The sequence below is a fragment of the Oncorhynchus clarkii genome, chromosome 9 (assembly GCF_045791955.1).
Source record: "Oncorhynchus clarkii lewisi isolate Uvic-CL-2024 chromosome 9, UVic_Ocla_1.0, whole genome shotgun sequence".
In the NCBI taxonomy this organism is placed as follows: Eukaryota; Metazoa; Chordata; class Actinopteri; order Salmoniformes; family Salmonidae; genus Oncorhynchus; species Oncorhynchus clarkii.
Genome location: NC_092155.1, coordinates 31,354,736 through 31,382,466, shown reverse-complemented (window position 1 = coordinate 31,382,466; position 27,731 = coordinate 31,354,736). Strand labels below are relative to the sequence as shown.

General features: G+C 41.3%; 1 pseudogene; it reads left to right on the top strand.

Moving 5' to 3' along the window:
* The first annotated feature begins 8,560 nt into the window (after positions 1 to 8,560).
* Positions 8,561 to 9,103, top strand: LOC139417525 (E3 ubiquitin-protein ligase RNF170 pseudogene; annotated as a pseudogene).
* Positions 9,104 to 27,731: the final 18,628 nt, after the last annotated feature.

Sequence of the window (27,731 nt, the reverse complement as noted above, 5' to 3'; positions counted from 1 at the left end):
ACTGCAGCATAAATACTGGAGGCTGAGACAGGAGGGGTCAGGAGACACTGTGGCCCCATCCGAGGACACCCCCGGACAAGGCCAAACAGGAAGGATATAACCCCACCCACTTTGCCAAAGCACAGCCCCCACACCACTGGAGGGATATATTCAACCACCAACTTACCATCCTGAGACAAGGCTGAGTATAGCCCACAAAGATCTCCTCCACGGCACAACCCAAGGGGGGGGGCGCCAACCCAGACAGGATGATCACATCAGTGACTCAACCCACTCAGGTGACGCACCCCTCCCAGAGACGGTATGAGAGAGCCCCAGTAAGCCAGTGACTCAGCCCCTGTAATAGGGTTAGAGGCAGAGAATCCCTGTGGAAAGAGGGGAACCGGCCAGGCAGAGACAGCAAGGGCCGTTCGTTGCTCCAGAGCCTTTCCGTTCACCTTCCCACTCCTGGGCCAGACTACACTCAATCATATGACCCACTGAAGATATGAGTCTTCAGTAAAGACTTAAAGGTTGAGACCGAGTTTGCGTCTCTGACATGGGTAGGCAGACCGTTCCATAAAAATGGAGCTCTATAGGAGAAAGCCCTGCCTCCAGCTGTTTGCTTAGAAATTCTAGGGACAATTAGGAGGCCTGCGTCTTGTGACCACTAGCATTAAAAAAAAGTTTTAAGCAATGAGCCTGACGGAACAAATGAGAACTATTAGGCTATTTTTTCACATTATAAGCGCAGCAATGCGCACAAGGAAGTAGGCTATAAGCGCGAATGTCCACTAGCAGGAAAATAACATTCTCAAAAGTGACAATAAATGGGATTATGCATGTAATGCTTTTATTATAAAGGTGCATTTTTATGGTGAAAATTATCTTCTCCAAACTTGAACCTCCAGTAAGACTCTACACCCACTATAAAGGGGATTATTGTGCTTTATTTTAAGTAGTTATTTGGCCACTTTAGTTGTGATACAAACCTTCTCGAAACATTTCGGCCTATGTGCTAGGCTACATGAGGTGCGCGACTATGATTTGAAAAAAGTCGCAAAAAAGCTTGTGCTTTTTGCCTTAAACTGGGCATCATTCCCATGTGATAATATATAATTCACAAGTCATAGGCTAATATTGTCACCCATCACACTATTCTTGATTTAATCTTGTCTTTACATATACTAAATAATATATGTGTGAAAATTGTTTTGATTTCGAATGGACCATTACCATGCACCTGTCTCGAAACAGGGGCAGCGGGAACAAAATATCTAATATGTCTATAGAAATGTTGTGCAACATGAGCTCACGGGCTCTCATGAATTGTTTGATTAGATTTTCGATTACATTTACATTGATGTCAGAGTGATTAGAGGGACAATAGAGTGCGGAGTACCAAGCAGTTAGCAAGATTGGCAGTCTACTAATGACCATCAGCAGCATCAGAGCTTGGAGAAGCCTAATTACCATGACGACAAGGTCACATGGAATTTGACTGCCATCATGACTTGCGCCCACCGGTATGGCGGTAATAAGGTCACCAAAACAGCCCTAAATCCAACCCCTCCCTGTCTTCCAATTGGTCGTTCATAAAAATGCTGTTTCTGTTTAATTGAACGTTATGCAGTGGGTTTTTTTCATACGGAACGCTGTCCACATCTCAAGGAACCTTGGGTCACCGTGGGTAACAGACAACTTAATTGGCAAAGGATAGAAGTGTTGGTGACTTTTTATATTGAACACTGTAATGCTGATCATAGTCTTTGCAAAGTTATATTTCTAACCATGAACAATGTTGTTGGTCAGATGTTGGCTGCTTTCCTAAAGCATTTAGCCATTTCTTCAAATAAAATATTGACGATGATGTTTATGAGTGTCACCAGTAGGCAGTGCCATGCACGGACGTTTCACGGGGGAGGTGCAACAACAACAAAAAAAAAAAAATTTCAGAACTCATATTTCGAAAGTCATTACATACCAACTGCCTCTGTAGCAGAATCTATTTTTATAGTACATGTTTTTTTGCCCCTAATGTACACCACCACCAGACAATATTTTTGTGTTATCACTAAATTTCATGAAGAGCTGAGAGCTACAGCAGGGAGAACAAGTATTTGATACACTGCCAATTTAGCAGGTTTTCCTACTTACAAAGCATGTAGAGGTCTGTAATTTTTATCATAGGTACACTTCAACTGTGAGAAATGGAATCAAAAAAATCCAGACAATCACATTGTATGATTTGTAAGTAATTAATTTGCATTTTATTGCATGACATAATTATTTGATGCATCAGAAAAGCAGAACTTAATATTTGGTACAGAAACCTTTGTTTGCAATTACAGAGATCATACGTTTCCTGTAGTTCTTGACCAGGTTTGCACACACTGCAGCAGGGATTTCGGCCCACTCCTCCATACAGACCTTCTCCAGATCTTTCAGGTTTCGGGGCTGTCGCTGGGCAATACGGACTTTCACCTCCCTACAAAGATGTTCTATTGGGTTCAGGTCTGGAGACTGGCTAGGCCACTCCAGGATCTTGAGATGCTTCTTACAGAGCCACTCCTTAGTTGCCCTGGCTGTGTGTTTTGGGTCGTTGTCATGCTGGAAGACCCAGCCACGACCCATCTTCAATGCTCTTACTGAGGGAAGGAGTTTGTTGTCCAAGATCTCACTATACATGGCCCCATCCATCCTCCCCTCAATACTGTGCAGTCGTCCTGTCCCCGTTGCAGAAAAGCATCCCCAAAGAATGATGTTTCCACCTCCATGCTTCACGGTTGGGATGGTGTTATTGGGGTTGTACTCATCCTTCTTCTTCCTCCAAACATGGCGAGTGGAGTTTAGACCAAAAAGCTCTGTTTTTGTCTTATCAGACCACATGACCTTCTCCCATTCCTCTGGATCATCCAGATGGTCATTGGCAAACTTCAGATGGGCCTGGACATGTGCTGGCGTAGTGTGTTACTAATGGTGTTCTCTGAGACTGTGGTCCCAGCTCTCTTCAGGTCATTGACCAGGTCCTGCCGTGTAGTTCTGGGCTGATCCCTCACCTTCCTCATGATCATTGATGCCTCACGAGGTGAGATCTTGCATTGAGCCCCAGACCGAGGGTGATTGACCGTCATCTTGAATTTCTTCCATTTTCTAATAATTGCGCCAACAGTTGTTGCCTTCTCACCAAGCTGCTTGCCTATTGTCCTGTAGCCCATCCCAGCCTTGTGCAGGTCTACAATAGTATCCCTGATGTCGTTACACCCTCTCTGGTCTTGGCCATTGTGGAGAGGTTGGAGTCTGTTTAATTGAGTGTGTAGACAGGTGTCTTTTATACAGGTAACGAGTTCAAACAGGTGCAGTTAATACAGGTAATGAGTGGAGAACAGGGGGGATTCTTAAAGAAAAACTAACAGGTCTTTGAGAGCTGGAATTCTTACTGGTTGGTAGGTGATCAAATACTTATGTCATGCAATAAAATGAAAATTAATTACTTAAAAATCATACAATGTGATTTTCTGGATTTTTGTTTTAGATTCCGTCTCTCACAGTTGAAGTTGATAAAAATGACAGACCTCTACATGCTTTGTAAGTAGGGAAACCTGCAAAATCGGCAGTCTGTCAAATACTTGTTCTCCCCACTGTATATGTAATTGAGAAAGACGTTAATGCGTTTGTGAATGTTTTTAATTCAAATGAATGTTCAGCAAATATGTTTATCAGATATATATTTATTATTTCATTGTGTCCCACACCTGAGACCTGTTACACAGGCCCAACGAAACAAGCTGTTTGTACATCACCCAAAAGAAGATGTATGCATTTGCAATTGAACCTCAAATCATCTGTTGTAAAAATACATTACAATTAAAGAGAATTTAAATACAGTAGCTACTTAGGTTTGTTTGGGTGTGATCCACGCATTGACTGTATATAGCTGCCCCAATGAACTAGCGAGACGTAATATAGTTACTATGTGCATGGTCAACTACTGTATGTTTCCCACATTTTCATTCTCATTTTATTCACAGGGAGCCTGGGAGGAGAATGCAGAACCCTGCATTACCTCAACACCAGGTAAGGAAGGGGAAAGGAGAGGTACTTGTAATATAGGGAGAGAGAGGATACATATCCCAACCAGAAGCCATGGATTACAAGCAACATCCGCATCGAGCTAAAGGCTAGAGCTGCCACTTTCAAGTAGCGGGAGACTAATCCGGACGCTTATAATAAATCCCGCTATGCCCTCAGACGAGCCATCAAACAAGCAAAGCGTCAATACAGGAATCCTACTACACAGGCTTTGACGCTCGTCGGATGTGGCAGGGCTTGAAAACTATTACGGACTAAAAAAGGGAAACCCAGACACGAGCTGCCCAGTGACGCGAGCCTACCAGACAAGCTAAATGCCTTTTATGCTCGCTTCGAGGCAAGCAACACTGAAATATGCACAAGAGCACCAGCTGTTCTGGATGACTGTGTGATAACAGTCTCGGTAGCCAATGTGAATAAAACCTTTAAACAGGTAAACATTCACAAAGCCGCTGAGCCAGACGGATTACCTGGACGTGTACTCAAAGCATGCATGGACCAACTGTCAAGTGTCTTCACTGACATTTTCAACCTCTCCCTGACCGAGTCTGTAATACCTACATGTTTGAAGCAGACCACCATAGACCCTGTGCCCAAGGAAGTGAAGGTAACCTGCATAAATGATTAACGCCCTGTGGCACTCATGTCGGTAGCCATGAAGTGCTTAAAAAGGCTGGTCATGACTCACATCAACAGCATCCTCCCCAGACACCCTTGACCCACTCCAATTCATGAGTACACACAGATGAGGCAATTTCAATCACACTCCACGCTGCCCTTTGTCACCTGGACAAAAGGAACACCTATGTGAGAATGCTGTTCATTGACTACAGCTCAGCGTTCAACACCATAGTGCCCATGAAGCTCATCACTAAGCTAATGACTCTGGGACTAAACACCTCCCTCTGCAACTGGATCATGGACTTCCTGACGGGCTGCCCCCAGGTTGTAAGAGTAGGCAACAACACGTCTGCCACGCTGATCCTTAACACAGGGGCCCCTCAGGGGTGTGTACTTAGTCCCCTCCTGTATTCCCTGTTCGCCCACGACTGCATGGCCAAACATGACTGCGTGGCCAAACATTACTCCAACACCATCATTAAGTTTATTGATGACACAACAGTAGTAGGCCTGATCACCGACAACGATGAAACGGCCAATAGGGAGGTCAGAGAACTGTCAGTGTGGTGCCAGGACAACCTCTCCCTAAATGTGAGCATGACAAAGGAGCTGATCGTGGACTACAGGAAAAGGTGGGCTGAACCACTGGGCAGGTAGCCTAGTGGTTAGAGCATTGGACTAGTAACTGAAAGATTGCTAGAAAGGTTGCAAGATCGAATACCTGAGCTGACAAGGTAAAAATCTGTTGTTCTGCCCCTGAACAAGGTAGTTAATCCACTGTTCCTAGGCTGTCATTGAAAATAAGAATGTGTTCTTAACTGCCATGCCTAGTTAAATTACAATTAAATTAAACAAAAATTTATATCGATGAGCGGGTCAAGAGTTTCAAGTTCCTTGGTGTCCACATCGCCAATGAAATATCATGGTCCAAACATACCAAGACAGTCTTGAAGAGGGCATGACAAAACATTTTCCCCCTCAAGACACTGAAAATATTTTCCATGGGTCCCAAGATCCTCAAAAGGTTCGACAGCTGTACCATCGAGAGCATCCTTACCGGTTGCATCACCGACTGGTATGGCAATTTTTCGGCATCTGACCGTAAGGCGCTACAGAGGGTAGTGCGAACGGCAAGTGGTAACAGAGCGAAGTCTAGGACCAAAAGTCTCATCAACAGCTTCTTCCCCCAAGACATAAGACTGCTGAACAATGTGGTGGATGAATCAGAAATAGTTGGGTAAGATAGATAATTAAGATGTCTTATCTGCATAACATGCTTATGTGATATACTTGTTATTAGAATGTATCCCTTTGGACTCTGGTGTTGGCAGTTGCACTTCTTCCCTCAGCTGGGGCTCAGTCACTTGGGGCCCAGAGAGGGGAGAGGTCAGGCTTGTCTTTTACATGTCTCTGGTGCTATGCAGAATATCAGAAAGGGAAGAGGACAGGATGGACAATTGCTTTCATATGTGAATGTGTCTTTACCTATTCCTAAACCACATTTGGCGATGGGGATGGGATGTGAATCTTCACTTGGTGACTGCTCCTGATGACCACGGTAAATCGTGCACAAGGGATCCCTCTAAACTTGGGATCTCAGGGAGACTAACCTAATATCTGTGGTTTGTTATGTCGACTAGGGCGGTGTATCTTTGCTATAAAAGATCTCAGTAGCCATTGTGTTGTCACTCTCAACGGTTCATTAGAAATGGTGCATCGTTGAAAGTCATTGCTATTGCAAAGATCTTATTATTAAATTTGTAGGTTAAGTATAAGTCTGACTCATGTGTTAACCTCTCTAGGGTAGGGGGCAGCATTCGGAATTTGGGATGAACAGCATGCCCAAATTAAACAGCCTGCTACTCGAGCCCAGAAGATATGATATGCATATACCTGGTAGATTTGGATAGAAAACACTCTAGAGTTTCCAAAACTGTTAAAATAGTATCTGTGAGTATAACAGAACTGATTTAGCAGGCGACAACCTGAGAAAAATCCATTCAGGAAGTAGTTTTTGATTTTGTTTTCTAGTCAATGCCATTACAGTACCCATTGACTTATGACTCTATTTGCAGTTCCTATGCCTTCCACTAGATGTCAACAGTCTTTAGAAATCGTTTCAGGCTTGTATTCTTAAAAATGAAGGAGTAAGACCAGTCTGAACGTGTGGACCCTAACGTGTCGCAGAGCTTTTTCAGGTGCATGTGCATTTCTTGTTTACCTTTTATATTGACAACGTTAATGTCCGGTTGAAATATTATAGATCATTTAGGCTAAAAAACAACCTGAGGATTGAATATAAACATTGTTTGACATGTTTCTATGAACTTCACAGATACAATTTGGATTTTTTTTGTCTGATTGTTTTGACTGAGTTTGAGCCTGTGGATTACTGAAGAAAACGAGCTAACAAAATAGAGGCTTTTGGATATAAAGAGACTTCATCGAACAAAAGTAAATTAATGTCTTCTGATTGCCACCATATGAAGATCATCAAAGGTAAGGGATTAATTGTATCTCTATTTCTGAGTTTTGTAAAGCTTCTGCTTGGCTGGTTACTGTTTGTAATAATTTGTCAACTGGGCTATGTTCTGGGCTAGGTATTTTCTGGGCTAGGTATGCTTTCGCCGAAAAGCATTTTATAAATATGACACTGTGGTTGGTTTAACAAGAAGTTAATCTTTTAACCTATGTAAAATATGTTTTGTTTTCTGAATTTTTATAATGAGCATTTCTGTAATTGAATTTGGAGCTCTGCAACCTCACTGGATGTTGGCCAGATGGGACGCTAGCGTCCCACTTACCCTAGAGAGGTTAAGTTTGTCTCTCCTCATTTGATAAGATAGAAATTAACCACCACAACAATTAATAAAATCGGCATTCGACAATTTACATTGACCCATCCCTTTTGTACACTGCTGCTACTCGCTGTTTATTATCTATGCTTAGTCACTTCACCACCACCTACAGTACATGTACAAATTACCTCAACTAATCTGTACCCACGCACACTGACTCAGTACCGGTGCCCCCTGTATATAGCCTCGTTATTGTTATTCTTATTGTTTTACTTTTTATTATTACTTTTTTATTTTAGTCTACTTGGTAAATATCTTCTTATCTCTTCTTGAACTGCACTACTTCACTAAGCATTTTACAGTAAAGTCTACACTTGTATTTGGTGCATGTACTAATAAAGTTTGATTTGATTTGACATACAATCTCAATTAATCTTGCATCATATCTCCTGTATTGGAGTATCTAATTTGGGAGCAGTAATACTGACACAAACATTTTTTATAAACATTTTACATTTAGGCCATTAGCAGATGCTCTTATCTAGAGTGACTTTCAGTAGTGTGTGCATACATTTTCGTACTGGTCCCTCAAGAGAATCGAACCCACATCCCTGGCATTGCAAACGCCTTGACAAACTTTCTCCGACCATTATGAAATGTAATGTGGCTCCTTATTTTGTTTCCCCTTCATCCCAGAAATGGATCAGTTGGGGAAGCTGGGCTCTTCTAACCTGTGCTCTTCTAACCTGCAGAGTTTTCCCCACTGTCTAAACGTTTCAACACAATATTGAAATATTACACAATTCTAAAATAATTTAATTCAATTGATATTTAATAAATCTCTGTTTGGTTCAATGTTATTAAAATGAAGCTGAAATATTGACTTCTATTAAACTGGGAGAAGGGGGCACTTAAGGGGATTCTATTCGGACAACCCACATCAGGCCCGTTTTGCATGACTGTGGACAGGTCCTTTGATTCACAATCTCTCTCTCTCATACTACCATAATTCCAATTGATATGTAGTGCAGAATATAAGTGGAAGTAATAAAACCATTGGACTTCTAACAATGCTCTGCAGAGATTATCAACAAAACATCCACCCAAAGAACCAGGAGCATGTGTGTGCTGTTCGGGAGCAGCTTCCGTCAGAGCAGGAAACCCCCGCTGAGCCCAGGCTTAAGGGGTTCCTGTATAATTGTGTATTGGAGGTCTTGGATTTGGCTTGGAGCTTTTAACTGGCCCATCTGTAGACAAATGGTTAAATAGATTTTCCTGCTCTTCCAAGACCACGCCTCACTGCAGTAGGTCCAGGATGGGCAGGCTGAGCCAATACTCAACTTGTAGGATCTCAGTAATTACAACCGGTGGTTCTCAGGCCAGCCCAGATCTCTCATGGATCGCCCTGCGGAACATCCCCACATTGTTGTGCCACGCCTTCAGGAAGATGTTCTCCATGGGCAACCTCTTCTGGACGTATCCTGTGTCTCTGTGGGGCACTTATCTACCTAGCCTGTCCGTTGGATTTCATCCCCAAGGCCCTGTTCGGCCTGATAGGCTTCATGGCCTTTTTTTTTAACCTTTATTTAACTAGGCAAGTCAGTGTCTCCTGACCCCTCCTGTCTCAGCCTCCAGTATTTATGCTGCAGTAGTTTATGTGTCGGGGGGCTGGGGTCAGTTTTTTATATCTGGAGTACTTCTCCTGTCCTATTCTGTGTCCTGTGTGAATTTAAGTGTGCTCTCTCTAATTGTCTTTCTCTCTTTCTTTCTTTCTCTCTCTGAGGCCTAGGACCATGCCTTAGGACTACCTGACATGATGAGTCCTTGCTGTCCCCAGTCCACCTGGCCGTGCTGCTGCTCCAGTTTCAACTGTTCTGCCTTATTATTATTGGACCATGCTGGTCACTTATGAACATTTGAACATCTTGGCCATGTTCTGTTATAATCTCCACTCGGCACAGCCAGAAGAGGACTGGCCACCCCACATAGCCTGGTTCCTCTCTAGGTTTCTTCCTAGGTATTGGCCTTTCTAGGGAGTTTTTCCTAGCCACTGTGCTTCTACACCTGCATTGCTTGCTGTTTGGGGTTTTAGGTTGGGTTTCTGTACAGCACTTTGAGATATCAGCTGATGTACGAAGGGCTATATAAATACATTTGATTTGAGTTAAACAAAACATTATTATTTTCAATGATGGCCTAGAGACAGTGGGTTTAACTGCCTTGTTCAGGGGCAGAACTACAGATTTTTACCTTGTCAGCTCGGGCATTCTGTCTTGCAACCTTTCAGTTAATAGTCCAACGCTCTAACCACTAGGCTACCTGCCACCCCGACTTCTTTGTCATCTTGCTCCTCTTCATCTATGTCTCAGACTGGCAGGTGACTCAGACTGTCAGGTTGACAAACAGCCACTGGACAGGAGTATGTAATCAATCAAATACCTATTTATATCATGCCAGGTCAAACACACTGTGCCGGTCAGTGATCTTTATCTAGTGCTTTGGCCTTCAATGGGGCCCTGATAAGAGTCCCCCTGAATAAAGTCCCTATAATCAGGGGAACTTTATCAGGTGGGTGTGGGGGAGGGATATCAACAAAAAAGTATAGTTCTTTTGGTAAGGTTATTGGAGCACTATACAACTAAAATATATCAACAATTTGGATTGTTGAACTGGCTGATCTGAAGTTAACATTTTGTTTGTATTTGCAACTATAGATCTTTCATACATTTAGGTGTGTTTGAGAAGTACAATCCAATCTGGTATATTACATGTGAAGTTCTCTCTCTTGCTAACATAAAAATAATAATAATAGAAATGTTACCAAACAGTCAATTCTGTTGAACTTTGTCACCACACAGCAGTTGATGCTTTGCATTGTTTGATTTGGTACACATGATTGCTATATTATTTAAGGAAGCAATAGCTAAATGGAATATACCATTTTGATTACCTATCCGTATTGATTATTGTTACAGCTGAGGTAATTGGATACCACACTTGTGTGTTGTGTTGATTAAGTATAACACTGGGATATATTCAATATCTCTTCCCCCTTCAACTAATGCTAGTAAAACATTAAGGACAACTTCTTAATATTGAGTTGCACCCCCCCCCCCCCTTTTTTCCCTCAGAACAGCCTCAATTTGTCACAGCATGGACTCTGGTTGTCTGGATGTCCTTTGGGTGGTGGATCATTGTTGATACACATGGAAAACTGTTGAGCGAGAAAATACCAGCAGCGATATTCCCATACCCCGTTCAAAGCCAATTAAATCTTTTGTCTTGCAAATTCACCCTCGGAATGGTACACATACACAATCCATATCTCAATTGTCTCAAGGCTTAACAATTATTCTTTAATAACCTCTCTCCTTCCATTTATCTACACTGATTGAAGTGGATTTAGCGAGTGACATCAATAAGGTATGATAGAGTTAACCTAGATTGACCTGGTCAGTCTATGTCATGGAAAGAGCAAGTGACCTTAATGTTTTGTACACTCAGTGTATAGATTACAGGAGCTGATGGTAATGTCAGGCTGTGGGTAACTGGTGCATGGAATCAGGCGCAGGAGAGCAGAGATGAGTGAAAAAGGTAGTTTATTCCACTGCACCAGTATAAAACAAATACTAAAGGTGCGTGAAAATACCGGTCACTCGTAAATAACGGGCATAAAAAGGAACCCATCAAACAATACCAGCCATAAAGATACAGCCTGAACTTAATAAAAAACATGCACACCAACATGTGGGAAACAGAGGGTTAAATAATGAACATGTAATTGAGGAATAGAAACCAGGTGTGTAGAAAAAAAAGACAAAACAAATGGGAAATGAAAAGTGGATCGACGATGGCTAGAAAGCCGGTGACGTCGACCGCCGAACGCCGCCCGAACAAAAAGGGACCGACTTCGGCGGAAGTCGTGACAGGTAATGAATAATATAATGTAATATACTGTATTATAAAGGATAATCAATGATATATAAATGCATACAGTAGCTGGCAACAATTCTCATACTCCCGTCTTTGTTTACAAACCACAAAAAAAAAACAAGGACAACATTATTATTATGATTTTTTTTTACAACACACAGACAACATTATGGTTGACCAGTCAAAAACATCTGATATGTGACCCGTTTCAGGAAACTAAGTCGCAAGTCACTATTTCACAGGAGAGATGATTTGAAAGTAAACTTGTTTTTTATATCAAAATGCTTTTTTTGGGGCAGAAATGCCTTAATAACAAACTTGTTATATGCCATCTGTAAATAGGAATACAATTGTTAAATTACGAGCCTAGTTGGTTTAGCCAAAGAAAAAGAGAGCAACCTGATTGGCTGAGATAATGAGTGGGCTGGACATGCCGTTCTGCCATATAGTATGCTTCTGTCTATTGGAGCTGGTCAGTATGTCTAGGTAATCCTGTCTAATGCTACTTAATTTTTTTATTGTGTATTAAAACTGCATAAGTGTTGCTCTCCACTTTTTGGAGGACTGAGTTATGAAATCAATGTAATTCAAATGTGATAGCTAAGGAGATGGAGAAAACACCTGTCTCCAGATTACATCTTCAAACTAAGGGCAACCATGGCATCCGACAGGAGACACGTCCAACCATGAAGATGTATACAGGTAAGATCTAGCTAGCTCCATTTTCAGATATTACACGTTTCTAATTTTGACAGAAAGAACCATTTGCTTGGCTAGCTATAGCTTAATGTTAGCTAGCTAACATTGAACCTTGCAGATTCGTGCGGGGAGTAACATCATGAGTTGTGATTATGGTTCATTGTTTACCTAGCTAGCTGTCTTAAACTACTGGCATTTTTTGTCATTTCATAATCCCAGTGTCAACACATGCAACAGCCACAGCCCCACCCTCCCCGCATCTCTCCTCTCCCTCTGTTAGCAGGGCTTGTCTGAAAAGAAATGTCTCCATCAGAAAAAGCCCCCGATAAAAACAATGCTCCGGTTTATTCCTCACAAATTACCCAGTCAGAGAGGGTAACACTAGAGGTATGATTAAGGATCCGGAGGAAGGAATAATGCCGATAAATTACCCTCCCCTTCCTGTGATCTAAGAATGTGCAAAGCATACTAAATCTGCCTGTGTCAACTGCTGTCTGTTATTTGCATGCATTAAAGCTGGGCGGCAGACAGGCCGGGGAGTCAGTCAGTCAGGAGCAGTTTGGTTGGGCTCCCATTTTTGTGTCAGAGAAGCTTGCCACCCAATTGTTTCTGTGGATTTAGTGTATCTACAGCAAATAGTGTCAACGTGACAGATGCACCTGTAGTTTTTAAGTGCACAGCTAGGTTACTGTGTGTGTGTGTGTGTGTGTGTGTGTGTGTGTGTGTATGTGTGTGTGTGTGTGTGTGTGTGTGTGTGTGTGTGTGTGTGTGTGATGTGTTTAAAGTGTGTGTGTACTGTCCCACTTTTTGGTATAAAATAAGAAGACAACAGCTCAGTGATTCTGAGCTCCCTGTCAAAAACATGGGGCATGAGAATGAAAGAGGACAGAAAACACCCAGCCAGCCCCGAGATATATCTATATTTTCCAGCTCACCTCAATGCTTCCCTGAAGCAGGTATGAAACTTCAAAATGGCTCCCACCCCTCACATCGTAGTTGGTTCTCCCTGTCCTCTTCCCTCTTTCACAATCTTCACTTTTCTCTCTCTCCCTCTTTCTATCTCTCTCACACCCCGGCTTGTGCACTCTGTCTAGCTGAGGTGTCTGCAGTCATTCTTAGGCCCATTTTTCGCTAAAACATGACGTCTATCTCCATATCCTGGGACACTGCAATATACAGTGGGGTCTGAAATTATTTACACCCTTGATAAAGATGATCAAAATGAATGTATAAAATAAATCATTTGAATACTGAGCTATATCGTGTGCAAAAAAAGAAAATAAATAATATTATTTTATACTAATAAAATGATCAGAGAAAGATATATTTTTTAAACAAGTAATACTTTTTTCTCTCCCAAAAACACATGCCTCATAATAATAGCTGGAATGGGGCAAATCGAATGGAATCAAACTACAGCATGTGTTTGATGTATTTGATACTTTTCCACTAATTCCGCTCCAGCCATTACCATGAGCCTGGCCTCCCCAATTAGTCCTTTCAATACCTCACCTTGCCAGGATAACGTCACAGAGCCTTTTTCTTAAAATGTTTTATGACTTGGAGATCTTAGACCATTTCTCCAAACAGAATCCTTTCAGATCCTTGATATCCTTCATCTGTGCTTTTATGGACTACCCGCTTCAGATCAAACCACAGGTTTTCAACGGGTTTCATGTCTGGAGACTGAGATGGCCATTGCAAAATGTAGATTTTTTGGGGCCAATTAACCATTTCTTTATGGATATTCATGTGTTCTTGGGGTTATTGTCTTGCTGGAATTTCCAGGTGCGGCCAAGTTTCAGTTTCCTGGCAAAGGCAACCCACGGGGCACGGACGTCAATTCAACATCTATTCCACATCGGTTCAACGTAATTTAATTGAAATTATGTGGAAACAACCTTTATGGAAGCAAAATAGCCCCATAACATCAAATATGTTTTACAGTAGGTATGGGGTTCTTTACCTGCTAATGCATTCTGATTTCAACGGCAAACCCAAGTTTCAAGTTTTAGTAGTCGTATGTAAGGGATAGTAATGGTATACACCATCCAAAGAAATGCTTACTTGCAGGTTCCTTTTCGACAATGCAACAACAATATGAATTAATATAAGATAAGAATACGAACATAAAGTAAATTGCTAAGTGGAATATAATAGCTTAAGTTTAATACCGGAAGGCAAAATGTATAGTCCAATAGTTACATGTGTTTTTGGGGAAGAGGGGAAAGAGGACAGGTGTTTCAATTGTGCAGCATTTTGCAATCATATTAAGACCCTGCTAGGAGCAGTTGTGATGTGTATATGTGTGTGTGTGTGTGTGTGTGTGTGTGTGCTTGAATTAGTCAGAGCATTTGGTCAGTCCAGTTCAAGTGTTCCGCAGTCTGTTGGCTTGAAGATAGAAACTGTCTCTGAGCCTGTTGGTATCAGACCTCATGCTCCGATACCGCCTGCCCGGAAGTAAGGGAGCGAACAGCTTGTGGCTGAGGTGTGTGGGGTGTGTGGGGTCCTTGGATGCTTTGGGCCATTCTCAGGCACCGTTTCGAGTAGATGTCGTGGATGGGTGGTAACCACCCACTGGAGGACCTTGTGGTCATGGAAGGAGTAATTCCAGTTCCAGGCTGTGATGCAACCAATCAGGATGCTCTTGATGGTGCAGCAGTAGTATTTGGAGAGGGCCGAGGAAGGCATGACGAATTTCTTCAGCTGCCTTAGGTAGTAGAGACGCTGTTGCGCCCTCTTGACAAGAGTGGGTGTGTTGTTGGTCCATGTCAAATTCTCAGTGATGTAAATGCAGAGGAAATTAAAACTGCTGACTCTCTCCACTCCCACCACTGGTGGCATGATGAATCTGTTTGGCAATGTTCTTTGCCAAATGTTATCACATGTATGGTGTCCACTTGTAAAATAACTGGAGATCTTTCACATAGTATTACATGTTTATGGTGTCCATTTGCACAGTGACTTAGGATCTTTCATTTTACACCAGATACTAGAACCTTGAACCTTGCATTAGAACCTTGGACACTCCAGGCATGAGCCACAACACGTCTATTGTTTCACCTGTTACACGTTCTATGACCAGCCATGAATAGTCTGGAAAATCCATGAACTCCCCTCCCATCCACCCCCATTATCCCAGGTGGTTTCATCACCAGTGGCTAACATTGAGCCAGAAACGGCCATTTTTATTTGGTAATTGGTTATCTTGACATTTTGAAGCGGGCCCATACATTGTTAGTTCCTGTTGTGAGTGGGGTGATAATTAGCCTGCTCTATGTGCTGAGCTCATCCCTTTCTAAAAAAGATCTGATTTTGTTTAACAAAATACACGGCTGGCATTCTTTTGCGGGATTAATTAAAACAATGTTTTTGCCCCTCCTGAACTCACCCCATAGAAAACTTCTGTGGATCTTCTATCTGGATGCTGTTTATCATAATAAAACCTGGAGAGATGATAGGTAGTTGTGGAGCACTCCTGGGGGATTGAATTAGATTTTATTTGTGCTTTATTGTAATGTAATGCCTGCCTACTCATCTAAAATGTCCACACCCCTAAGGGTTCTATGATATAGGCTAAACCACAATAAAATACAATATCTCGAATTTGAATTAGCAAAGAATAGTCGCATTAGCTGAGTGAAGCTACACTATACTTGGTAAATTATTTCAGATAAGCTACGTTCACAGACATACTAGAGTTCAATCTCTCCATGATGCTCATCTCAGTAATTCATTAGGCATCCTCATGAAATGGAAAATATAGATTTTCAATGAATTAGTACACAGCCCCAAAAAAGTATACAGCACTGACTGAGCATGTCAAAGTAAAAATAGTATTTACCCGCTCCTAACAAACACATTTCATGGATTCATTTAAAAACAAGATAAAACAAGACCAATGTGAGTGAGGCAGGCAGGCTGCTCCAGAGTGGCTATTGTTATCACAGCTAATTATAAGATAAGACTTTCTACTAGCACTGGGGAAACTGGGTATTACCAGGAGATAATGACACGTCTGATTTTGATGCAGTATTCATATTCCGTGTCATTACCATTTGTAAAGAGGCATGCTTCATGAATAGATGGAAAAAGCTGAGTGGCAGATGAACAACCACAGAGGAGGGGCCTTGTTGAATATTCAACACTTATATACAGGGAGGAAGTTTTCATAACTTTGTAAGTATGTACAACTGTGATGGAGCTTATACAGTACCTCACATCTCCACCCCTTTACCAGCGACTAACTATCGTACACCCCTCATCCACTATTTTGTGTAATCCCCACCTGGATGATACTGAAATAAAAATCATAATTGTGTTTCACAAGTGTTTGAATTATAGGTATTTCGAGAAATGTTGGATATTCCCAATATCAACTGTAAACATTGTGAAATAATTACGTTTATTTCTAGCATTGTGAAAACATTTTCCTGTTGATTCACATCAGTGGCGGTCGGTGCCATTTACAACTGAGGAGGAAGACTTGTTTTATGAGCATGGCCTTATAGGTTGCTACAAGCCTAGCTTATGAATGAAAGTTTATAAAGTAGGTAGACATGTCGAGAGACAAATTGGAGGAATCAAGGTGACAGATAGAGACACATTCAATAACGCCTTGCACACTCTTGGCTGCATCTAGCTGATCTAGGGTGTAATCATTAGATGGCAACCAAAACTAGAGTTTCTCTTGGACAAATTCTGTTAGATCCATCCCCGTTTCGTTCCTTTTGCTTCCCGTTAAGATTTTTTTCAACAGAATTGGCAGAATGAATACACCCCTGATTACCAACACACACAGGTCACTTTCATAGCAGCCACATACAAACACCATGGTTTCACTTTTCTCGTTGTATAATTCTCTCTCACATCTACGTGCTCTCCTCCTCTCATCTTTTCCCTTTACTTGTGGACTTTAGTGCACAACACAACAGCTGGCTGTGACCAGGCGAAAAAACCTCTCTAAGCCAAACCTTCATACCATAACCGCTAACCGCTACACACAGTATACATTAATGTCAACATAGCTACTACAACTAATGTGTTAGTAAACCCACTACAATCATGCAGTACAGTGTACAGTAAGCAGTTTAACAGTTACACTGGCAGGCCTCTGTGGCAATAAATTCATGCAACTGAAAGCTTACCTTGACTTGGAAGAGTTCCAGTGTTGGATAGCCTTAGCCAGCTAGCTAACACAAATAGCATTCCCCTCTGTTTGAGCCAGGTGTTTGAGTAGGCTGCATTAACTGCATTAGCTCGCTAAGTGAGAAAAAAACATAGTTCTCTCTCTCCGCTGCTTCTCCATAATTTCAGATTTTTTTTCTTCTCAAAACTGTTAAACTATTGTCTTTCTCTTTCTTTGAGTCAACTACTCACCACATTTCATGCACCACCTTTTATGCACTTCAGTGCTGTCTAAATGATGCTTTCAGTACTAGATTAATTCTCTGATCATTTGATTGGGTGGGCAACATGTCAGTGCATGCTGCAAGAGCTCTGATAGGTTGGAGGATGTCCTCTGGAAGTCAACATAGTTACTGTGTAAGTCTATGGAAGGGGTGAGAACCATGAGCCATTGTGTTATTGACTGTATGTTTATTTATCCCATGTGTTGTTGTTTTTCCCGCATTGCTTTGCTTTATCTTGGCCAGGTCGCAGTTGTAAATGAGAACTTGTTCTCAACTGGCCTACCTGGTTAAATAAAGGTGAAAAAAATAAATAAAAAATGAGCCTCCTAGGTTTTAACTTCTTCGATATAGGGGGTGTTCTTTTAATTTTTGGATGAAAAACGTTCCCGTTTTAAACAAGATATTTTGTCACGAAAAGATGCTCGACTATGCATATAATTGACAGCTTTGGAAAGAAAACACTCTGACATTTCCAAAACTGCAAAGATATTGTCTGTGAGTGCCACAGAACTGATGTTACAGAAAAAACCCAGATAAAAATACAATCAGGAAGTGCCACATTTTTTTGAAACCGCCTCATGGCAATGACTCCTTATATGGCTGTGGAGGAGCTAGGAGTCAGCTTACCTTTTCCACGTTTTCCCCAAGGTGTCTGCAGCATTGTGACGTATTTGTAGGAATATCATTGGAAGATTGACCATAAGAGACTACATCTACCAGGTGGTCGCTTGGTGTCCTCCGTCGCAATTATTGCGTAATCTCCAGCTGCAGTATTTTTCGTTTGCCTCTGATGAGAAACCGACTGCCAGGAATGATTTTTCATTGAATAGAATTGTGAAAAACACATTGAGGATTGATTCTAAACAATGTTTGCCATGTTTCTGTCGATATTATGGAGCTAATTTGGAAAAAAATTTGGCGTTGTAAGTGACTGCATTTTCTTTTTTTTTTCTTAGCCAAATGTGATGAACAAAACGGAGCTATTTCTCTTACACAAATAATCTTTTTGGAAAAATTGAACATTTGCTATCTAACTGAGAGTCTCGTCATTGAAAACATCCAAAGTTCTTCAAAGGTAAATTATTTTATTTGAATGCTTTTCTTGTTTTTGTGAAAATGTTGCCTGCTGAATGCTAGGCTTAATGCTATGCTAGGCTATCAATACTTTTACACAAATGCTTGTGTAGCTTTGGTTAAAGCATATTTTGAAAATCTGAGATGACAGTGTTGTTAACAAAAGGCTAAGCTTGTGTTTCAATATATTTATTTCATTTCATTTGCGATTTTCATGAATAGGAAACGTTGCGTTATGGTAATGAGCTTGAGGCTATGATTACGCTCCCGGATACGGGATTGCTCGATGCTAGAGGTTAAACTTCTTACGGCTAGGCCCCTTTTGTCTCCACTTCCTGTCTGAATGACGTGCCCAAAGTAACCTTCCTGTAGCTCAGGCCCTGAAGTCAGGATATGCATATAATTGGTATCATTGGAAGGAAACACTTTGAAGTTTGTAGAAATGTTAAAATAACGTAGGATAATATAACACAATAGATATGGTAGGAGAAAATCCAAAGAAAAACCAACTGGAATAGTTTTGTTTGAGAAACCATCCTCTTAGAAATTCAAGAGAAATTTGCTCCCTGGATGCAATTCCTATGGCTTCCACAGGATGTTATCAGTCTATGTTCAAGGGGTCAAACTTGTAACTTCAAAAACAAGTAACAAATGTCAGTTTTAGCAGTCTTGGAAATTCGTGTTTGTGCGCGGTTACCTATTGAACATCTTTTCGTAAGAAATATTATAGTTGGATTACATTTTAGGGGTTCTGAGGAGTAAATAAAAACTTATTTTGACTTTTTGAAACAAAGTTTAGGGATTCCTTTCTCTGCAAGTTGAACGAGTGGATTACTCAAATCGATGGCGCCAACTAAACTGACTTTTTGGGACATAAAGATCGTTTTATCTAACAAAACGACACTACATGTTGTATCTGGGACCCTTTGGATGACAAGTCAGAGGAAGATTTTCAAAAAGTAAGTGAATATTTAATTAATTGTTATTTGTGAATGTATGAAACCTGTGCCGGTGGAAAAATATTTTGATGTGGGGCGCCGTCCTCAAACAATCGCATGGCATGCTTTCGCTGTATTAGCTACTGTAAATCGGACAGTGGAGTTAGATTTACAAGAAATTAAGCTTTCAGCCGATATAAGACACTTATATATACATAAGTGTTTAAAATCCATATTATTTATGAATTTTTATTTGAATTGCGCTCCCTCCAGTTTCACCCGAAGTTGTCCCGCTAGCGGAACCCCTAGCCCTATTAAATTGAGAGGGGGACGGAAACTAGCTGTCCTTCAGCTATACCATGATGCTACCCCAGAGAGTGCTGCTGAGGCTACTGTAGACCTTCATTGGAAAACAGTGTGATTTAATCAGTTCTTCGGTGACATGAATATGTTCTATATAATTTTATTTAAAAATATAGTTTTTTTATTGTTTCACTATTTATATTTGTCCTCCTCTTCCTCTGAGGAAACTCCACTGATTCACATTGCATTGTCTCTGAATCCACACTGAAAGACAAATTGACTTTTCAGCTTTTGTGGAGGCATATATTTTATAGCCTTACACGGTTTCCTGGTGCAACCCTTTGTGTAGCAGTATCAATGTATCATAGCTACAATAGCGTTTCGTAAGAATTAATGCGATGACCAGAATCGATCCAGGGATTAGCTCTGAAGGATGTTTCCATTTGTGAGCTGCTTCTCCAAATGACTGATTTTCATACTCTCCGACAAGCCTCCAGGGTGATTAGGAAGGTTAATAATTTGATTCCTGAAACGTTATTATTAATCCCCCTACTCACAATTACAGCACCACTGACGCTGCCGCTGCTGTTTATCCACATTGCATCGTGTTTGTCGTCTGATAGAGGTTTATTCCCCAAGTGGGTTACATTTTAGTCTCTGATAATTTTAGTCTCTGATAGTCTCTTCAGATCATATTTTCATGGATGAAAGTTTTACTTTTAGAAGAGATTATTGTGATTTAGTCATTGCTGATAGAAGCGTCATACATGAGCTCCTTTGTATGAATTCGTTTTTTTTAATTTAGAGAGAAAGATTAGATGTGCACTACACATTTTTTTATAGTTACATACAGCATAATTACTAACGTAACTTACATATAATGTTGATGAGATGGAATTCATTATTAGATTGTCACAGATTATGCAAGAACATTGTATACTGAACAAAAATATAAACGCAAAATGCAACAATTTAAAAGATTTTACTGAGTTACAGAAGGAAATAAGTCAATTGAAATAAACGAATTAGGCCCTAATCTATGGATTTCACATAACTGGGCAGGAGCGCAGCAATGGGTGGGCATGGGAGGGCATAGCCACCCTCCCCCCGCAGGTGAAGATGCCTGATGTGGAGGTCCTGGGCTAGCGTGGTTACGCGTGGTTTGCGGTTGTGAGGCTAGTTGAAGGTACTGCAGAATTCTCTAAAATGACTGTGGTAGAGTGACTTATGATGTGACTTATGTTTGAGAAATTAACATTAAATTCTCTGGCAACAGCTCTGGTGGACATTCCTGCAGTCAGCATGTCAATTGCATGCTCCCTCAAAACTTGAGAAATCTGTGGCATTGTGTTGTGTGACAAAACTGCACATTTTAGAGTGAATTTTTATTGTCCCAAGCGCATGGTGCACCTGTGTAATGATCATGCAGTTTAATCAGTTTATTGATATGCCACACCTGTCAGGTAATGTATTATATTTTTCAAATGAGAAATGCTCACTAACAGGGATGTAAAGAAATTTGTGCACAAACGTTTTGTGAGTATGGAACATTCTTTGGATCTTTTATTTCATCTCATGCAACATGGGACCAACACTTTACATGTTGTGTTTAGATTTTTGTTCAGTATACAGGTATCCCAACCTCCACTGATCATAAAACATAAAATAATCTCTTATTTGCCTCCTCTCCCCTAATTCTCCATACATCCCTTCATCCTGGGCTGCCAGTCAAACCTTGGGGTCCAATCTGTTGTCCAGCTTATTTCCACAAAGGGTATTGATCAGCTAAACTGGGCTTGATAAGCACACTCGGGTGGTAGTGGTCTTTACACTGTGTGATTGCACCTCCCCAATTCTCTGTCTGTTTCTGTACATGAAGACTATAGCCTTATAGACTAGCACTCACTGATTGTGCACACCTAGTGTGGTATGACAGTGTCAATGACAATTGCTACCCCTTGTTATTCAGGAAAAGTGTATTTAATGTTGATATGATCTGTACAAACATTTTAAATATATAGGACATTTAATGAAGATCACATTCTTTGACATTAGAGAACCGAGAAAGAACAGAGGAACTCAATTTAACCTTGTGAAATACCCTAGATGCAGTTGCACCCCTAAAAAGTAAAAACATTTCTCATAAGAAACTAGCTCCCTGGTATACAGAAAATACCCGAGCTCTGAAGCAAGCTTCCAGAAAATTGGAACGGAAATGGCGCCACACCAAACTGGAAGTCTTCCGACTAGCTTGGAAAGACAGTACCGTGCAGTATCGAAGAGCCCGTACTGTTGCTCGATCATCCTATTTTTCCAACTTAATTGAGGAAAATAAGAACAATCCGAAATTCCTTTTTGATACTGTCGCAAAGCTAACTAAAAAACAGCATTCCCCAAGAGAGGATGGCTTTCACTTCAGCTGTAATAAATTCATGAACTTCTTTTAGGAAAAGATCATGGTTATTAGAAAGCAAATTACGAACTCCTCTTTAAATCTGCGTATTCCTTCAAAGATCAGTTGTCCTGAGTCTGCACAACTCTGCCAGGACCTAGGATCAAGAGAGACACTCAAGTGTTTTAGTACTATATCTCTTGACACAATGATGAAAATAATCATGGCCTCTAAACCTTCAAGCTGCATACTGGACCCTATTCTAACTAAACTACTGAAAGAGCTGCTTCCTGTGCTTGGCCCTCCTATGTTGAACATAATAAACGGCTCTCTATCCACTGGATGTGTACCAAACTCACTAAAAGTGGCAGTAATAAAGCCTCTCTTGAAAAAGCCAAACCTTGACCCAGAAAATATAAAAAACTATCGGCCTATATCGAATCTTCCATTCCTCTCAATTTTTTTTGAAAAGGCTGTTGCGCAGCAACTCACTGCCTTCCTGAAGACAAACAATGTATATCAAATATTTCAGTCTGGTTTTAGACCCCATCATAGCACTGAGACTGCACTTGTGAAGGTGGTAAATTACCTTTTAATGGCATCAGACCGAGGCTCTGCATCTGTCCTTGTGCTCCTAGACATTAGTGCTGCTTTTGATACCATCGATCACCACATTCTTTGGAGAGATTGGAAACCCAAATTGGTCTACATGGACAAGTTCTGGCCTGGTTTAGATCTTATCTGTCGGAAAGATATCAGTTTGTCTCTGTGAATGATTTGTCCTCTGACAAATCAACTGTACATTTCTGTGTTCCTCAAGGTTCAGTTTTAGGACCACTATTGTTTTCACTATATATTTTACCTCTTGGGATGTCATTCGAAAACATAATGTTAACTTTCACTGCTATGCGGATGACACACAGCTGTACATTTCAATGAAACATGGTGAAGCCCCAAAATTGCCCTCGCTAGAAGCCTGTGTTTCAGACATAAGGAAGTGGATGGCTGTAAACGTTCTACTTTTAAACTCGGACAAAACAGAAATGCTTGTTCTAGGTCCCAAGAAACAAAGAGATCTTCTGTTGAATCTGACAATTAATCTTAATGGTTGTACAGTCGTCTCAAATAAAACTGTGAAGGACCTCGGCGTTACTCTGGACCCTGGACCCAAGACTGTTTCAAGGACAGCTTTTTTCCATCTACGTAACATTGCAAAAATCAGAAACTTACTGACCAAAAATGATGCAGAAAAATTAATCCATGCTTTTGTTACTTCTAGGTTTGACTACTGCAATGCTCTACTTTCCGGCTACCCGGATAAAGCACTAAATAAACTTCAGTTAGTGCTAAATACGGCTGCTATAATCCTGACTAGAACCAACATTTTTTTTATCATATTACTCCAGTGCTAGCCTCCCTACACTGGCTTCCTGTCAAGGCAAGGGCTGATTTCAAGGTTTTACTGCTAACCTACAAAGCATTACATGGGCTTGCTCCTACCTATCTCTCTGATTTGGTCCTGCCATACATACCTACATGTACGCTACGGTCACAAGACGCAGGCCTCCTAATTGTCCCTAGAATTCCTAAGCAAACAGCTGGAGGCAGGGCTTTCTCCTATAGAGCTAATTTTTTATGGAATGGTCTGCCTACCCATGTGAGAGACGCAAACTCGGTCTCAACCTTTAAGTCTTTACTAAAGACTCATCTCTTCAGTGGGTCATATGATTGAGTGTAGTCTGGTCCAGTAGTGTGAAGGTGAACGGAAAGGCTCTGGAGCAACGAACCGCCCTTGCTGTCTCTGCCTGGCCGGTTCCCCTCTTTCCACAGGGATTCTCTGCCTCTAACCCTATTACAGGGGCTGAGTCACTGGCTTACTGGTGCTCTTTCATGCCTTCCCTAGGAGGGGTGTGTCACTTGAGTGGGTTGAGTCACTGATGTGATCTTCCTGTCTGGGTTGGCGCCCCCCCCTTGGGTTGTGCCGTGGCGGTGATCTTTGCAGGCTTTACTTGGCCTTGTCTCAGGATGGTAGGTTGGTGGTTGAAGATATCCCTCTAGTGATGTGGGGGCTGTGCTTTGGCAAAGTGGGTGGGGTTATATCCTTCCTATTTGGCCCTGTCCGGGGGTATCATCTGATGGGGCCACAGTGTCTCCTGACCCCTCCTGTCTCAGCCTTCAGTATTTATACTGCAGTAGTTTGTGTCGGGGGGCTAGGGTCAGTTTGTTATATCTGGAGTACTTTTCCTGTCCTATCCGGTGTCCTGTGTGAATTTAAGTATGCTCTCTCTAATTCTCTCTTTCTTTCTCTATCTCGGAGGACCCGAGCCCTAGGACCATGCCTCAGGACTACCTGGCATGATGACTCCTTGCTGTCCCCAGTCCAACTGGCCGTGCTGCTTCTCCAGTTTCAACTGTTCTACCTGTGATTAAAATTATTTGACCATGCCTGTCATTTATGAACATTTGAACATCTTGGCCATGTTCTGTTTTAATCTCCACCCGGCACAGCCAGAAGAGGACTGGTCACCCCTCATAGCCTGGTTCCTCTCTAGGTTTCTTCCTAGGTTTTGGCCTTTCTAGGGAGTTATTCCTAGCCATCGTGCTTCTAAACCTGCATTGCTTGCTGTTTGGGGTTTTAGGCTGGGTTTCTGTACAACACTTTGAGATATCAGCTGATGTATGAAGGGCTATATAAATGCATTTGATTTGATTTGATTTGATTTGAAGGTGTCGACATGTCTAAGTGAAAAGCAAAGAAGGTACACTTTAGCCTATCTTCTCCTCCATTCTGCTATTTCCACAGGTAATACGTTAAGAAAAATGAGGCTCCCTTGGAGAAGTATCTGATAAACAAAAGGAATAAGGCACAGAGAAAGAAGATGTGCAGTTTGATAAGGAAGTTTAATCAACTGGGACTTGGAACGTTTTCTCATTTGGGTGCAAGAAAGAGAGAAGGAGGACGATCGGATAAGTCAGCTTGACATTGCAGCCCTAGGAGTCAGCCGCCTCCCGCCCCATTCACCGACAAGGCAATTAGGTCTAGCTGTTAAGGCTTTAATACTGTAAAGGCTGCCATTGTCCGCCGCCTAATGTTATTTCAGCCTTTCACTCACTTTTGGGACAGGTTTCATTAAATCCAACAGATTACGAAGCCTATTCACAGAGCTCTGACTTTAAAAGTCTATAGCACTTACTTTTACATTGCATGTATTTATTCCTCCCACTCCCCACATCACGATTCACCCGATGAGTCACATTTAAGAATACAAATGTATATAATATATATTATGACTCGTGTGGATCTTTTGTTTCATTCAACTATTTAAAATTCTGCTCCTCAGTCGGCAGAACTTGGCTTTGCATGGGTCAAGGGACTCACAGAAGTTAAAGCAACTCCAACTTTTCTACCGGCGGAACAAAACAGAGAAAGAAATGAGCCATTTTGATTTCCAGATTCATACAAAAGATTCCTGTCCACATCCCCTATTTTGTTCTCCAGTATCACAACAACTCGTTGTACACAGCACTCTTTCATAAAGATCATTTATCAAACCAAAAAGGGCATGGGTCGTTTCTTAACCGAGTACAGTTTTCCACATTCCATCGGTTGTGTTCATTAGACACACACTATCCTTGACACATGCTGTGCGTACAGTATCAGCAGGCTTGGTTGGCTGACCACCTCCAAACCGTGGCTGCCAAACTAACAGATGCACCATAGCCTTTTTCCCTAACAGCACGAGACTTATTGTGTTGGCTGGGAGTCCTCCAGGACATGGGGTGGTGGTGGTTGTGATGTAGTGAGATGGAGACAGAGAGAGCAAAAGAGTCCCCAGAGTGAGCGTGCTCCGCGTCTCCCTCCGCTGGTCCCACTAATGTCTGAAGCTCAGGAGATTGACAGCCTGTAAAACAACACCAACAGGGAAAACACAAAATACAGTACACACACACAGCCCAAATATATAAGGACAGTACACACACCAAATACAGGAACATGTAAAATAACTTTCTGCTTTGATGTTGAAATAAAGTGATGATGATGTTGATAAGGATGAAAATGATGATGGGGATGATGAGGATGATTGTGATGTTGATGTTGATGATGATAATGAACAAACACCTCAAGAGTTACAGATGATTGTGGCTAAATTAGAGTCACTTAACTTCTTGAGCATACTTGAGACGCAGACGTCTCAAGTATGCCCCTGGAAATGCAAATGCGCTACGCTAAATGCTAAATGTACTCGTTACAACTCAATCTTTGATCAAAATTCACAAGCAGGGTATTGAATTAAAGCTACACTCGTTGTGAACCTAGCCAGCAAGTCAGATTTTTAAAATGCTTTTCGGCGAAAGCATGAGAAGCTATTATCTGATAGCATGCACCCCCCAAAATGCCAGCACGACACGTAAACAACAGATTTTGCGGTAGCCGGCGCTACCCAAAACGCAGAAATAAAATATAAAACATTCATTACCTTTGACGAGCTTCTTTCTTGGCACTCCTATATGCCCCATAAACATCACTATTGGGTCTTTTTTTCGTTTAAATCGGTCCATATATACCCAAAATAGCTTTGTATGGAAGCTGTGTCATTCAGAAAAAAATAACGTTTTTAAACGCTGCGTAATTTTTTTAAATTAAAAAAGTCGACGATAAACTTTCACAAAACACTTCGAAATCCTTTTGTAATCCAACTTTAGGTATTAGTAAACGTTTATAATCTATCAAAATGATTACAGGGCGATGTCTTTTCAATAGGTCTTCACTTGCAAAACAATGGCTTCTAATATCTCCCTCAACTGCATCCGGGTGAAGACTGGGAAACTGGAGGTCAGATAGAAGGATTTTCCAACAATTAATTCAATTGAAAATTAGGACAATGGCGCCATCGTGCGGAATTTGTATGAATTTCAGGCAGATCGCCATTAAATTCTGTTCTCTTTTAATAACTGGTGGAAGTGACTTATGGAAATTATTTTTAGCTTTCAGAGAGCAGTTTTTCTTGCGTTTTTCAATGAAACACACGATCTGTTATAGTCACAGCCGTGATTTAACCAGTTTTATAAACTTCAGAGTGTTTTCTATCCACACATACTAATCATATGCATATACTATATTCCTGGCATGAGTAGCAGGACGCTGAAAAGTTGCGCGATTTTTAACAGAATTTTCGAAAAAGGAAGGGGTAGAAGTAAGAGGTTTTAAGTGGCTTCCCAAACATAATATGTAAGAGACAAACACTGAAGTTATTCTAAGTCACTTCCTTATTGAAGAGGCAATTGCTTTTCTCTCGTGTCTCGCCCATCTACCCATAATTCATACAGTCTTCACTCTCATTGTCTGCCCTGTTATCGGATGCCATACTAGATGAGATGTGTGTGATCACCAGTTGGACCTATTGTGAGGGATTAGACAGCCAGGTCCCCTTATCTCCCACACAGATTCTCAGGTGTCTATAGTTCTGGAGGAAGAGGAAGAGAGGGAAAT